Source organism: Ipomoea nil, unplaced genomic scaffold (genome assembly GCF_001879475.1).
Source record: "Ipomoea nil cultivar Tokyo-kokei standard unplaced genomic scaffold, Asagao_1.1 scaffold0319, whole genome shotgun sequence".
NCBI lineage: Eukaryota > Viridiplantae > Streptophyta > Magnoliopsida > Solanales > Convolvulaceae > Ipomoea > Ipomoea nil.
The window spans coordinates 713610-726138 of NW_017616747.1; positions in this window are offsets into that span (position 1 = coordinate 713610).

A 12529-nucleotide genomic window follows, 5' to 3' on the forward strand; every position below is an offset into this window, starting at 1 on the left:
TCGAAACTGGATACCGTATATATCCGTTCAAAACCATAAGGAGATAAGTCAACAATACTGACTCTATTCCACTCTCAAAGAATAAGGGAATCACATCCCAAAACATCAAGACAAGACACAATAAAACAACTCAACACCGCCCAAGATGTAATCTACTGATCACAAAGCAGAAAACATCAAGGCAAAGACAACAACAACAACAAGTACAACTCGAGGTGTATTTTACTGATCACAAAGTAGAATACCACTCGACATGCTCAACAGAAGAGGATAAACAACCACACACATTAGCAACCCGTGCCACGGTGACACTACATGCCACATATTACACATTCCAGGTTCAATATGCCATCCTTATGCCCGGTTCCAACCTTATGGCTACCCCCAACCTTATTACTAGTTCCAACCTTTACCTCCGAGTGCCACCATGTACTTCCAAGTCCAACCTTATACCTCCGGGAACTGTCATTCCCCCTCCAACATCCACCAAGTAAAAACCACCAATCTCAAAGTACACGAGGGCACCGAACATATCAATCACAAAACCACCAATCTCATGAGCCTGAAGCCTAAATCACATGAGCCTGAAGCCCAGTTTACAACTCCATAATATCATTTCATGGCCACCACAAAGACCACATCTGTACCTTGGTGACTAATGTCTCATACCATTAATCGTGCAATCCAGGTACAGCCAACACACACATTCATCATAGGAATCAATCAATGGATCACAACAAAGATATGAAACCATATTCAATCAATGAAATGATCACAATCCGAATCCAACGATGATCAACACCAGTTATCATCCACAAGAGGAAAGAACAAACCACACACACTAGCATTTCAACATCAAACTAGAATGCTTATCAAACGGGTAAACCAAACATAGTTCCGAAGAACATACAAGACTCATCATGGTTCAACGAATCACAAAGTTGAACACTTAGCACGGTTCAAGACACCAAATCCTACATGGATTCCTAACATACCGTTATAGACATACGAAACATCAAGAAGACACTCAAATAGTCCAACAAAAGAACACCGGGAAGTCAAAACATCAATTACTGAGTCAAAAAAATCACGGGGAACAAATCCCCAACAACCAACATTATGTACCCTGCGGGTGGGGCCACGGGTGGACACCCACCTGTGGTTCTGCCCGCGAGAACCACCTTTCCCAACACCTGTACCCCGCGGGTGGGGCGGCGGGTGGACCCCTACCCACCGTTCCGCCCGTGGGTACATGCATGTACCAAAAATAATCCCTTCGGGGATTTTCAACACCAAGCTCAAATTCAAGTCCAAAACACCCAAAATCTCACAAAATACAACAATATGACTTGAATCAAAGGAATAGCCAAGCAATGACATACAAGAACCCTAATAACAAGCTCTAGATATGCATTTTCACAAGACAATGCATCAACACTCACATTTCATAGCAAAAATCACATGTAGAAGTCAAGAAGTCATCATATAGGTAAGAAAATAGATTTTGTAAAGCATGGGTTACCTCTTGTAGCCTACAACTTCACTTTTCACACCTTTACAAGCTTCTAACAAGGTTCTCCTTTAACTTCTACTCTACAAACACACCAAAGGCAACAAAGAATTCATCTTTAGAAAAACACACCTTAGAAAGCACTAAAAACACTAAAGGACCAAAGATCTTACCCTCCTATATGCTCAAGAGTAAGAAAGGTGGAATCTTGGAGACCAACTTTGAAGATCTTGGAATGCCCAAACTTAGCTTGAAGGGGAAACTAGCTAAATTCTAGAGAGAAGGAGGAGCTTTTGTTTTGAGAGTGTTAGGGAAAGAATGAAAGGTAACTCTAGGTTAGCTTGGGATACAATCATGAGGTGAAATGTCTTCATTACCCTTACTAAGATGGAAAAGTGTAAGGGAACAAGGGTTCACAAAGTTTAGAGTACAACTCATTGACTTGGGTTGACTAGTCAATTACTAGTCCCCGACTATTGAATTTTTAGGATTTTAGGAATTAAACTATCAATTAAGCTAGGATTAATTACCTAATTAATCCTTAAATGGAATTCGGATTTACGGGGTGTCACATCCTTTCCCCCTTAAAAGAAGCTTCGTCCCCGAAGCTTGGGTACGACGAATTCAAACAAAGCGACAACATGGAACAACAATGTGACAAGAGAGTCAAACATACTTTTGATCAAAACTTTAAAGGATTCAAAAGGTACAAAAATGATTGAGAGGTCACAGCTTTGAAAGGTTGAAAATAAGTAACCAACGGAGTTCTTTGAGCATAACAAACACTAAAGCCAAACACAACCACCAAACTTCTAACCAACATCAAAGATCCAAACAACTAGCTCCTAGTACAACCCACAAAGCTAACTACTCAACACAACAAGCAAACAAGAACGAACTCACAAGGCAAACAACAAAGCAACTAGCACACTGCAGCAACAACGAGGGAAAGGGAAACAGGTTTACCACGACTCCACGCTAGAAAGACTCGCTCTCCGACTCCTCGGTGTCTTCATCGGATCCCTCGTCATCTCCTCTTCGGCTCGAGCTGGCCTCTATCTGATCTAACCTCTGATGAACAACAACGAACTGCGTCTTCATAAAGGCGAAACCCTCTTCTATCATCTAATTTTGCTGGCGTAGAAGGGTGACCACACGCTCCTCCTGCGTCATAGCATCGTGCTCTCTCTTGGTTCGGGCTTCTCTCCTCCTCTGGTTCTCTTCACTCTCCGAGTCACTCTCTTCAACCTTTGGAAACTTCTCCTAACTCAGCATTCTCCTCTTGGTCTTCTTCTTCATCATCTCCCACATCACCTCCCAAACTCTGAACGGCGAGGTTCAACTTCCCAACAGGAATCTCATGCTCATCCACCAACTCATCTCTCTTATCGGGGGTTTTCTTGGCAACTTCCTCATGCGTGATGTACTCACCGTCATCCAACTGAAACAGGTTGTAGCTTCGCAAATTGGTGGAATCCAACACCATTTTTCCTACGGGCTTCGGCACACAACTGTAACACCCCAGATTTTCAAGACATTTAAAACTTATAATAAAGGTAGAATTTTATTAAATCCCAAGATATAAATACAAGCATTCGGGGTGCTATGCCACACCTGGGCTAGAGAACCCAAGTGCACAGGCTAACTAACTAATATCCTCAAAGCGTAAATACGTAAACGTGGCACGCAGGCCAAAAGGGAAACTATCTACTTCTAAGTTCTAGCGCACTCCAGTGACTTAATCTTCTGTGCCTGAAAGCCAAATATATCTGTTCAGCGAGAGATGCTGGTAACCCACTCCAACGTGTTGAAATACAATACATATAGAGATATATATAGATATACGAAAACCATTTTGAGCATGAAGATATATCCTACGAACACTAGCTTTAAAACCGGGAATGACTCGACAGATAAGGCTAGACACAAGCACAGTTATAACGAGCATATGCAGTTCACAACAGATAAGGCAGATAAGGCAAAGCATAAACAATGATCATAACCCAACATGAGCAATCCCCAATATAAATCCCATAGTCACATCCCCCAAGACACTCGTAATCACAACTCGTTCAGGTCACAACACATAACACACTTTGTTGGCGCCACAGGACCAATCGCATGCCCATACATGAGGGTCAGCGCATATAGCTCTGACACGGCCCCGCAGCACCCTGCCCCGTATCGCAACACGGAGGGGTCGATCGCAACCGACCGATGAACCGCAGCTCATCATAGTGTTTGATCGCAACCAAACAGTGGACCGTAGCCCAAGAGAATGTCATCTGATCGCAGCCAGGAAAAAGGACGAACCGCAGCTCGTATAGAAACGTTTGATCGCAACCAAACGGTGGACCGCAGCCCAAGAGTATCAACCTGACCGCAGCCAGCTTCTGAACCGCAGCTCAGGATAACCAATCCGATCGCAACCGAATTGGGGTAACACACACATAACACATAGCAAGCACATGCAACCCACATTACACATTAGGAAGGGGGGAAAACGTATAACAAAACCTATGCGTGATCCATCACTTACTAAGAATAGTCCTAAGGGGTTCATACTTCTTCCACCTAGGTCAACGGGATACCAATTCAACTAGCATGCAATATAATAGACTCATAAACCTACGAACGGTACCCGAAACATCAAACTAGACATAGGCACGATAAACGGAGTCCGTTGGGACACCACGGGGAACGGGGAACATCAAACCGGGAAGCCGGGATCCCGGGTGGGATGAATTTCCAGCGGGTAGCCGGTGGGTGGGGGCCACCCGCCGGAGAATACTGTTCCGGGCAGCGGGTCGCCGGCGGGCAGCTGGCCGCCCGCCGGCCACCCGCTGCCGGGCGGTGTTTCACGGCCGTGGGTAGGTGGCGGGTCCCCTACCCCCCACCTACCCCCCACTGACTCTTTTCACACACTTTATGCCCCGGGAACCGTTGTGGAAGCCGAAGCCATGCTTAGACACTTTACAACGCAATTAACGACAACACGTAGACAATTAACGAATCAAATACAAGAAACGAACGGCACATAACCTATCATGCTTTTCTAAATATAATCAACACCCAAACATGCGATTTCCCCACCCGATAATCCAAGAATAAGATCATACGATACAACCTAGGGTTCTGATCACTTTTATATCAACAAGAATACGGTTCGTCTTCTAATTGCAAGATTCGGTAAGAATAACACATAAACATCAAGAGCATCACACAATTATCAAGAACGACACATAATCATCAAGAACTCCATATAATTATCAAGAACACCATAGTTATCAAGAATCTCCCAATATCAAGATCATCAAGATCCCCCATGGGATCATCACATCAATTACCAATAATAATCATCATAACTCGCCAATATACAATAATATGGGGAAACCCTAAGGGGGAATTATAACTATGAAAATAGGTTTTGTTGAGACATGGGTTACCTCTTAGCCTTAATTAATTCCTTGGCTACGAAGGATCTTTCTTTAAGCTTCCTTACTTTCTTGATTTCTCCTAAGGGGATTCTTGGAGCTCTTTTGGGGTGGTGGGGCGTTTATTCTTGTGGGAGGAGTTCTAGGTGCTTCCTAAGTTCCCTATTTATAGATCTAGGGATCTTATTTAGGGTCTAATCCTATTGGGATTAGGGGTTGGGTTTATATAGGAGGGCCCATGGGCTACGGTGGGCCTTTTTCCCTAATTAATCATTATAATTTATTCTTTTCTCTTGGGCTATTAATTAATTAATTAATTGGTTTTAGGGCTCGTAACACGGGGTGTTACAACAACCTTCAACGCTCACGCCTTTCCTGGCAAAGATCCAACTCAAAACCATTCCGTACGGTTGGCTCTTCCGATTGTGGTCTCGACAAAAGACCATGTGTTGCAACATCAAGGCCGGCAGATTAAACTTTACCATGTTCTTTAAACAGAAGGCAAAGGTACATTCAAGCTTTCCCAACAACTGACTTTTGTTGTTATTGGGCAACAAACAATCCGACACAAGGCATCACCAAGATTCTTTGCTCGGCAGACAACCATTTCTTCTCCGGTCTCGAGGCTTGAGTGAAACCACTAGTCGGACCCAACAGATAACTCAAATAGTCCCGGTACCCCATGGTATCCGTACTAATCTAAGAGTTACCACTGTACTGTGAAACTCCCGTAGCGGTCAGACTCAAGAGCTGAGCCAGCCTCTTTTAAGATAAAACAACCTTTACACCCCTCACTTTAGAGGTAACTTCTAGCTTCCCACCATCTTTAGTCACAACCATGTGACGATAAAACTCCTTAACCAAACTCGGGTATGTCTCAACCCTTATGATGAGAAACCCCTCCAACAAGCCTTGATATCTTAACATATCTAGCAATGAACTAGAAAAAGATTCCGGGTCAAAAGCTTTACCTTCCAAAACGAGATAATGGGCATCCACCCATTCCACTTTCCTTGCCAAACTTGTTCTCCTAGGCATGGTTGCAAGATGACCCAAAGCTCAACGAAAAGACCCAAGGTTTTTCTTTTCCTTTTTCTTCTTCTTTCTCGCTGCTTCTCTCTCTCTCTCGCTGCTCTCTCTCTCTCTCTCGCTGATCTGGCTTCACGGCAGGGCGACGGAGCTCCGGTCGGCAGTGACTACGAGCAGGTGGCGGCGTCGGCGGTTGCGCTTGGCTGCGACGGGAATTCAGGCGACCGGCGATGAGGCAACGGGCGATGGGGGGGTTGGTCTCGGCTGAGCTCACGGGTAGGAAGAAAGAAATTGAGGGTTTTGGGAAAAATTTTGGAAAAGGGAGATTTTAATTTGGGGATTTTGGGTAAAGTGGGAAAATTATAGGTTAAGTGGAATTTAATGAAATAATGTTCACAAAACATAACTAGCTCAAGTGGTTTTAGGGTTGGGTTGGTAACTTGCACACCAGTGTTTGAATCTTGGTGATTACAAATTAAGGTTTCCTTGGTCTTATTAGACTATACAAGAAGGAATTTCTATGGGTGGTCTATTCTAAATTTAGTCTTATTAGACTATACAAGAAGGAATTTCTATGGGTGGTCTATTCTAAATTTAAAGGACACTTAATTAAATTTAGGTGACCCACAAGAATTAACACAAGCACGACCCATTTCTGCCATCTCGTCCTCAACCAATCCTGTCATCTCGTCCTCAACCAATCCCTCTGATTCAGCCTGAGATCGCCCCCCTCCGATTCAGCCTGAGATCGCCCCCTTCCGATTCAACCTGAGATCGCCCCATCACGAACACACGAGACTCTCACTTATAACCAAAAGAATTACGCAAAAAGGAAAAAGATACCCTCTTAAGATAAGGGTAGGCTTAGAAAAAGGGTTACCTGCCATCTCGTCCTCAACCAATCCCTCCGATTCAACCTGAGATCGCCCCATCACGAACACACGACCCGAAGGTCTAGCTCCAGCTGCTCTTCGACTTGAACTCCCTCCCGATGCTCCCCCGGGTCCCAAACTAGGCAGCAACGCCCTTTGATTAGCTGGTTGAGGGCATACAGCAACCTTGTGCCCTCTCTCCCCGCATCTGAAACATCGAAGAGCTTGACCTCGGCAATCCTTTCCCGCATGCTCTTTTTCACACTTTCGGCACGCGAACATCTTAGCTTGACTCCCGGGCTCCACTCGAGTTGGTCCATGAGGTGGGGATGGTGCAGTCTTGGCTCAGAAATCCTGCCTTGGCTTCTTGAAGTTGGAAGATCCACCACTCTCGGTCCTCCTTCTCGCGAGCTCAAAAGATCCACGTTGCAACTGCTGCACCTGATACAAGTCCGCAGCACTCAGGTAAGCCTCCTTCAAAGACCTTGGCTTGCTCACGGTTAGAGCCTTGCGAGCCTCGTAGTTCAAACCTGCTACGAACTTCTCAACTTTTGCAAGCTCGGTGGGGACAAGCATCCTGGCGAAGCGAGCGAGCTCTAGAAACTTCTTGTGGTACTCAACCACCGATGAAGAACCTTGTTGGAGGTGCAGAAACTCCTCATACATCGCAACTCGAACATGCGCCGGATAGAACCGCTCTCGCATCCGGTCCTTCAAGGCCATCCAGTCGAAGTCAGGCTCCTCAAGGCAAGCTGGTCCCTCATGCACCCACCACAAATCGGCTTCATGGCTGAAGTAGAACCATGCTAGCTCCACTCGGCGCTCCTCGGGGTACCCAACGACCGAGAAGATCTTGTCGAACGTCCGAACCCACTCTTCAAGAACAACGGGGTCTTCCTCACTGGCGAACGTCGGAGGCCTATGGCCCGACACAAGGCGTCCAACATCTCTATGCCCAGCATGCTGAGGTGGCGGGGCAGGGTGGTTGTTGTGCAACAACGCTTCGCTGAGAGTCTGCATAGTCTGCGTGAGCTGTTGCAGATTCTGGGCAAGCTGTTCGTGTAACACCCCCTAATTTTCCAAGCTAATTAAAGCCTTAAATATGCAGATATCTAAACAAAACATCAAACACAGCGGAAGACTGAAAGAGGAATATATATAAACTGGTGGGAGTAAAAGGGGTGCTATGCCACGCTCATCCAGAGATGAACACACAGGCTAACATCTGCATAATTCAACATCTAAAACTATACATGTTCAAGTACTAAGTCTAAACTGGGCTCACAGGCCACAAAACACATGAAAGGAGCTACACTAGCTGGCACTAAACCGCACTCTCGCCTAACACATCACCTGAAAGAAACACATAAAAGATGGGACGACGCCCGGTCAGCGAATAATGCTGGTAACCCACCAATACATGTGAAATATCATACATAGATAAGATATACGTTTGTAAGGTCATTTGCGAAACGGAATACATATATATAAGTTCAAAACCAAGAGCAAAGGTCAACACAAGACTCAAAGCACTCACAACAAGATAAGGGAACACATCCCAAGACCACAAAGGACAACAACAACTCACAAGGACGGCTCAAGGTATAATCTATCATCACACAATAGATTAACACCTGACATGCATAACAAAAAAGAACATGGACACGACCAATGGAAACACATGCCTAGGCAACACATGCCTTTGTGACAACACACGTCACAAGAAGAGAACTCACCACAACAGCTACACAAGCCTTCGTGACATCACCCATCACGAATTGATATGCCTTCCTTATGCCTGGTTCCAACCTTATGGCTACCCCCAGCCTTATGTCTAGTACCAACCTTTACCTCCAGGACCCCTGTACACCAAGTCCAACCTTTTCCCTCCGAGGACCGTCGTCCCCTCTCCGACAGATCTCCAACAGAACCACCGATTTCATAGTACACGAGGGTACCGATCACACACACGGCAAAACATGCCACCCCAAGAAATACGTGAACCTTACAAAAAGGTCACAAACTCCATAATCACGTCATGACCACCACGAGGACCACTGCAATACCTTGGTGACTAGTGTCGCATACCACTAATTGTGCAATCCAGGTAAAGCCACACATACATCACACCACAACAGGAATCAATCAACGGATCACAACGAAGATATGAAACCATACTCAATCAAGAAGTGGATCACAGTCCAACAACAACAACGATGAATAACACAATTCATCACCAACGATAGGAAGGTACAAACAACACACATGCTAGCATTTAAACACCGAACTAGCATGCTTATCAAACGGGTAAACCATATGTAGTTCCGAAGAACACACAAGACTCATCACGGTTCAACGAAACACAATGTTGAACACTTAGCACGATTCAAGACACCTAAACCTACATGGATTCCTACCATATAGTTCTAGACATACGAAACATCAAGAAGACGCTCAAATAGTTCCACAAAAGAACATCGGGAAGTCAAAAGACCAAATACCGAGTCAAAAGAATCACGGGGAACAAATCTCCAACCAACCACATATTGTTCCCCGCGGGTGGACCCACGGGTAGGCCCCTACCCGTGGTTCCGCCCGCGGGTACATACCCACGTCCAACTTGTACCCCGCGGGTGGGCGGCGGGTAGACGCCTACCCGCTGTTCCGCCCGCGGGTACGTACCTGTACACCAACTAATCCCTTCGGGGATTTTCAACACCAAGCTCAAATTCAAGTCCAAAACATGCCAAATCTCACCAAATACAACAAAATGACTTGAATCAAAGGAATATCCAAGCAATGGCATACATGAACCCTAATAACAAGCTCTAGATATGCATTTTCACAAGACAATGCATAAACACTCATCATTTCATAGCAAAACACATGTAGAATCCAAGAAATCATCATATAGGTAAGCAAAATAGATTTTGTAGAGCATGAGTTACCTCTTGTAGACAAAAATCTTCACTTAACACTTCACCAAACTCCTAATAAGGCTCACCTTCCAAACCCACTTCAAGAACACACCAAAAGATCATAAAGATTCTATCTTTAAGAAAAGACACCTAAGACAACACTAAAAACACAAGATGAACATAGATCTTACCCTCCTAGATACCCAAATCTATGAAAGGTAGAATCTTGGAGACAACTCTTGAAGTTTTGACAAAGCTTCAACTTGGCTTGGAAGAAAAGCTATCTACCTTTTTAGAGAGAAGGTAGAGCTAAAGTTTGGAAAGTGTAAGGAGAGAAATGAGGATTGTCTACTAGGTTAGCTTGCATTACTAACACAAGGTGAAAAGTCATGAATACCCTAACTAACATAAAGAGGTGTAAGGGAACAAGGGAACTCCTTACAAAGCTTAAGGTACAACCTTGACTTTGGGGTTGACTAGTCAATTACTAGTCCTCGACTATTGAATTTTCAAGAATTTAAGGAATTAAAATACCAATTGGTTTAGGATTAATTACTTAATTAATCCCATAATTGAATTTGGATTATGGGGTGTCACAGTTCGTTTGTCGGGGTCTCTGGTGTGCGAGGACGATGACGTGGAGGTTCCATAGCAAAGCTTCTACAACAACAACACTGTTACAAAACAAAACAACAAGCAAGCAAGCAAACTATAAACAACACACAGCTCACCGCGCGTCCTAAGATTCCTAAGTCCTAATCACTTAGATACTTAAGGTCGCTTAGGGTCTCAAACACACTTAACTTCTTAAAAGTCTAGACTCTAACATCCTAGGCTCAAACCTAGGCTCTAATACCAATTGTAACACCCAAGATTTTCATGACATTTTAAACTTAAATATGCAAGATAATCTAACCACAAACATAAGCAAAACACAACGGAAGTCTATATATATAAAGCCAGAAAAAGGGAGTGCTATGCCACGCTCACACCATTGTGAACGCACAGGCAAAAACCATCATCAACAATCTAACGTGTTGTTCAACATAAGGGGCACACAGGCCAATAACACAACTAAAACAGTCCACGGGATCTAATCTATCCATCTCTAACGCGCTCGCCGACTACTCAGCACCTGTAAACCACATAAAGAAATGGGACGATGCCCGGTCAGCGAATAATGCTGGTAACCCACCAATACGCGTCAATAGCATATATATAGATAGTTTAATACAAAATCATTTTCGAAACGGGATACCGTATATATCAGTTCAAAACCATAAGGAGAGAAGTCAACAATATAGACTCTATTCCACTCTCAAAGAATAAGGGAATCACATCCCAAAACATCAAGACAAGACACAATAAAACAACTCAACACCGCCCAAGATGTAATCTACTGATCACAAAGCAGAAAACATCAAGGCAAAGACAACAACAACAACAAGTACAACTCGAGGTGTATTTTACTGATCACAAAGTAGAATACCACTCGACATGCTCAACAGAAGAGGATAAACAACCACACACATTAGCAACCCGTGCCACGGTGACACTACATGCCACATATTACACATTCCAGGTTCAATATGCCATCCTTATGCCCGGTTCCAACCTTATGGCTACCCCCAACCTTATTACTAGTTCCAACCTTTACCTCCGAGTGCCACCATGTACTTCCAAGTCCAACCTTATACCTCCGGGAACCGTCGTTTCCCCTCCAACATCCACCAAGTCAAAACCACCGATCTCAAAGTACACGAAGGCACCGAACATATCAATCCCACAACCACCAATCTCATGAGCCTGAAACCCAAATCACATGAGCCTGAAGCCCAGTTTACAACTCCATAATATCATTTCATGGCCACCGTGAGGACCACATCTGTATCTTAGTGATTAATGTGCCATACCATTAATCTTGCAATCCAGGTACAGCTAACACACACATTCATCACAGGAATCAATCAATGGATCACAACAAAGATATGAAACCATACTCAATCAAGGAAAGGATCACAATCCGACTCCAACGATGATAAACACAAGTTATCATCCACAAGAGGAAAGAACAAACCATACACACCAGCATGCTTATCGAACAGGGTAAATCAAACATAGTTCCGAAGAACATACAAGACTCATCATGGTTCAACGAATCACAAAGTTGAACACTTAGCACGATTTTGTAAAGCATGGGTTACCACTTGTAGCCTACAACTTCACTTTTCACACCTTTACAAGCTTCTAACAAGGTTCTCCTTCAACTTCTACTCCACATACACACCAAAGGCAACAAAGATTTCATCTTTAGAAAAAGACACCTTAGAAAGCACTAAAAACACTAAAGGACCAAAGATCTTACCCTCCTATATGCTCAAGAGTAAGAACGGTGGAATCTTGGAGACCAACTTTGAAGATCTTGGAATGCCCAAACTTAGCTTGAAGGGGAAGCTAGCTAAATTCTAGAGAGATGGAGGAGCTTTTGTTTTGAGAGTGTGAGGGAAAGAATGAAAGGTAACTCTAGGTTAGCTTGGGATACAATCATTACCCTTACTAAGATGGAAAAGCGTAAGGGAACAAGGAAACTATTCACAAAGCTTAGAGTACAACTCATTGACTTGGGTTGACTAGTCAATTACTAGTCCCCGACTATTGAATTTTTAGGATTTTAAGAATTAAACTATCAATTAAGCTAGGATTAATTACTTAATTAATTCTTAAATGGAATTCAGATTTACGGGGTGTCACACATACCTTTTGAAT